This window comes from Rhinatrema bivittatum, chromosome 7, assembly GCF_901001135.1.
Source record: "Rhinatrema bivittatum chromosome 7, aRhiBiv1.1, whole genome shotgun sequence".
Lineage (NCBI taxonomy): Eukaryota > Metazoa > Chordata > Amphibia > Gymnophiona > Rhinatrematidae > Rhinatrema > Rhinatrema bivittatum.
Window position 1 is genome coordinate 86,979,152 of NC_042621.1, and position 4,808 is coordinate 86,983,959.

Below are 4,808 nucleotides of genomic sequence, written 5' to 3' on the forward strand. Positions count from 1 at the left end.
AGTTTTTGGGAACTTGCCAGGTTCTTATGGCCTAGATTGACCACTTTTGGAGACAGGATGATGGGTTTGATGGACCCTTGGTCTGACCCAGGATGGCATGTTCTTATGTTCTTTTGAAGTTGGCCATAGAGACAAATACTCATAATAAAAACTTAAAAAAATATATCCAAAGCAGGAAACTTGCAAGGGAGTCGGTTGCACCATTAGATGATTGAGTGGTTAAAGGGACTCTTAGGGAAGCTATAAGAACATAAGAACATGCCATACTGGGTCAGACCAAGGGTCCATCAAGCCCAGCATCCTGTTTCCAACAGTGGCCAATCCAGGCCATAAGAACATGGCAAGTACCCAAAAACTAAGTCTATTCCATGTTACCGTTGCTAGTAATAGCAGTGGCTATTTTCTAAGTCAACTTAATTAATAGCAGGTAATGGACTTCTCCTCCAAGAACTTATCCAATCCTTTTTTAAACACAGCTACTCTAACTGCACTAACCACATCCTCTGGCAACAAATTCCAGAGTTTAATTGTGCGTTGAGTAAAAAAGAACTTTCTCCAATTAGTTTTAAATGTGCCACATGCTAACTTCATGGAGTGCCCCCTAGTCTTTCTATTATCCGAAAGAGTAAATAACCAATTCACATCTACCCGTTCTAGACCTCTCATGATTTTAAACACCTCTATCATATCCCCCCTCAGCCGTCTCTTCTCCAAGCTGAAAAGTCCTAACCTCTTTAGTCTTTCCTCATAGGAGAGCTGTTCCATTCCCCTTATCATTTTGGTATCCCTTCTCTGTACCTTCTCCATCGCAATTATATCTTTTTTGAGATGCGGTGACCAGCATTGTACACAGTATTCAAGATGCGGTCTCACCATCGTGGAAAGGCTAAACAAATTCTTTACTAATGAGGATTTTGGGGAGATACCAGTTCCAGAGATGGCTTTCAAGGGTGCTGATTTGGATGAACTGAACCAAATCACGGTGAACCTGGAAGATGTAGTTGGCCAGATTGGAAAACTAAAGAGTACCAAATAACCTGGACCAGATAGAATGCACCCCAGGGTTCTAAAAGAATTCAGAAATGAAATTTCAGATCTATTAGTACAAATTTGTAACCTATCAATAAAATTGTCCATTGTACCTGAAGACTGGAGGGTGGCCACTGTAACCCCAATATTTAAGAAGGGCTCGGGGGGAGATCTGGGAAACTATAGACAAGTGAGCCTGACTTCAGTGCCAGGAAAATGGTGAAATTATTCTAAAGATCAAAATCGTAGAGCATATAGAAAGACATGGTTTAATGGAACACACCCAGCATGGATTTACCCAAGGGAAGTCTTACCTCACAAATCTGCTTCATTTTTTTTGAAGGGGTTAATAAACGTGGATAAAGGTGAACCAGTAGATGTAGTGCATTTGGATTTTCAGAAGGCTTCTAAGAAAACTAAAACGTCCTGGGATAGGTGGCGATGTCCTTTCGTGGATTACAAATTAGTTAAAAGACAGGAAACAGAGAGTAGGATTAAATGATCAGTTATCCCAGTGGAAAAAGGTAAACAGTGGAGTGCCTCAGGGATCTGTATTTGGACCGGTGCTTTTCAATATATATAAAAATGATCTAGAAAGGGATACGACGAGTGAGATGATCAGATTTGCAGATGATACAAAATTGTTCAGAGTAGTTAAATCACAAGTAGCTTGTGATACATTACAGGAGGACCTTGCGAGACTGGAAGATTTGGTGTCCAAATAGCAGATGAAATTTAATGTGGACAAGTGAAACATAAGAACATAAGAAAATGCCATACTGGGTTAGACCAAGAGTCCATCAAGCCCAGCACCTGTTTCCAACAGTGGCCAATCCAGGCCATAAGAACCTGGCAAGTACCCAAAAACTAAGTCAAGTACCCAAAAACTAAGTCGGTACCCAGACTCTGGACATCCAACTCTGGACGTCCCCAGGTTGGACGTCCCCAAATTGGACATCCCCATTCCGGACATCCAGAGTCTGGACGTCCAACATTGGGGACGTCCAAAGACTGCATGTCCAACCTCAGGACCTCCGAGTTGAGCACGTCCAAGACATTCTCGCCCAGCAGAGCAGCTTTCAGCCTGCGGTTTGAAATTTGGGGTTCCCAAAGCAGCTCTCACATCCCACACCTATCAACCTCCACTTGGCGGCTAAATAGACCTCTCGCTGATACCTTTCCTGGGCCCCCTTCCATCACTGCCGCTGCCCTCCTGAGTACACTGCCCTAGATTGTAATTGCACCTCCCTGTGGGAATGAGGAAGCGATTTATTTTTTTAATGGAAAAGACCGATTCAGAATTTTTTTTTTAATAATTTAAAGACATTCTCGACTTTCAATATATTTTCAAACGTTGGCGGTCTTTTCAAAACTGTACCCATGGGGAAGTGTTGTACATTTCTTGTCTGTTCTCTCTACTGGGAATCTGCAGTTCTCACCCAGGTCAAGTAATTGCGGGCGCTTTCAGCCTGGGGTTTGAGATTTGAGGGTGGGATGGGGGATCTGCTTTGGGACCCCTATCCAGAGCTGCTCAACCTCCCAGATGGCGGCTACAAAGAACTCTGCCTGCAACCAATGCATCACAGCCACTCCCCTCCTGAGTACACTACCCCTAGATTGTAATTGCACCTCCCTAACGGAACCAGGAAGCGATTTAGTTTTTTTTTAATCGAAAAGACCGATAACAGCGAGAGGTCTATCTAGCCGCCATCTGGGAGGTTCAGCAGGTCTGGATAGGCATCCCAAAGCAGATCCCACATCCCACCCCCAAATCATGGGGGCCAGCTTGGGGGGTCAGGAGGCCCCCCAAGCTGGCCAAAAGTCCCTGGGGGTCCAGCGGGGGTCCGGGAGTGATCTCCTGCGCTCGTGACATCGGGGGACAGGAACCAAAATGGTGCCGGCGCCATTTCTATTAACGCAGCTGTGGCCCGAGAGTGGAAGATCACACCGGGACCCCCCCACTGGACCCCAGGTAATTTAAAACATTTTGGGGGGGTTTGGGAGGGTGGGGGATTTATTTTAAAGGGTCAGGGTGGGTTTTAGGGTTGTTTTAGTGTGCCGGTTTTCCCGCCCTCCCTCGATTTTTGACGATAAATCGGGGGAATTCCTATTGTATCGCGCCTCTAACGATTTTTTACGATTTAAAATATATCGGACGATATTTTAAATCGTCAAAAAATGATTCACATCCCTAGTTATTAACACCGAGTTAACCTTATAGCATCCCTTGATAAAGCCATTGGTGAAACAAGGGCCTTTGTTGGGTACGTGTACACAAACAGGTTGTAACAGGGATATATGGCAACTTGTTTCTGATTCATTGAATTGTTACTGTTGCATTTTTGTATTGTATGATATCTGTGTGGGTATACAAACAGGTTGTAACAGGGGTATAGGACAACTTTTTTGATTTGTATGTTGTTTTTGTATTGTATGACATGTTATTATATATATTTATGTTTACGGCAGGGTATACATGTATTGCATGATATACAATTTTTTGATGATAGGTTTTATGCTGATTTTGTAATAAATGGTTGAATATAATACACGGGTATTTTGATTTGTTAAGAAAAACCTTTCCTCGACAACCCTTCTGTTATGTCACTCCCAAAACTGTTCAAAAGAACCAGTCCAAGGCCCGATCCATGAGGCATACTGCCAGTACCAGCCCCCACTTCAGAGAACAAACATCTGGCTTGATGTCCTCCTCAATATAATTCAAAGGCAACACCTCTCATCAGATCACTGCTAGAGATCGCAGCTTTCAGTTAAATGTTGTGTATCCAGCACCTAGCTGAAAGCTGCGATCTCTACTAATGATTCACAGACCTGTCCTATTGACCTAACAGCCAGGCAAGCTTTCAGAATTCCCAGGTTAATCAAGAGGCTGATCCAGTCCTGCCCCACTGCAAGCTGATGTTCCCATCGACTTCCCTGCAGTGAGGAGGCAACCTCATGCCACATTCACACAAATGGGCACAAATCAAATACTAGAAATGATAACATCTGGAAGAACATTTCAGGCTCCCAAGGATGTCTCTATATCAGTCAGGGATGGCCAACTCTGATCCTCGAGAACCACAATGCAAGCAGAACATGCAAATCTATCATTCATATTCATTGTGGAAATCCTAAAAACCAGGCCTCTTTGTGGCTCTCGAGGACCAGAGTTGGCCACCCCTGCTCTATGTGACCTTAAGGTTGGCATAAACCCAGAACGGAACTGACCACGAAGCTGGACACTATCGCCCTGGCTCTGAATAGGGTTCACAGCTTCGCGGCCCACTACAGGCGTGAATTAGTTTAACTATGCTATGTGCTGCTTTACACATGATAACCGTGCTAACTAATGCTCACTGCTCCCCGCCGCTCCATTAACCTCCCTCCACCACACTGCATACAGAATCACTACAGGGGGAACAAAAGAGCGACACCGGCCCAGGATCATCACCGACACTGCTCCCTATGCAGGTGCTATGGGCCCAAGTGCCTGCCCTGAGACCGTGACCCATGCACAGGACTTTTCCCGACCGCCTCTCGGTGCAGGACTCACACCTGGTAAAATTCCCCTCACAAAGATGGCGGCCTCTGGGTGCAGCTCGTATTCCCTCCCGGCTGGAAACAGTCACCGCATCCGGCCGGAGCCCTCCTCTCTCCTCCCCCCTGCTTTGCTGATAGTCCAGGGGCAGGGCCTCCGGGCTGACTTCTGATGAGCTCTATTGGTGCTCGGTTGGGCGGTGGGCGAGGAAAAGCTGGGTATTGGGTAGAACTGCTTC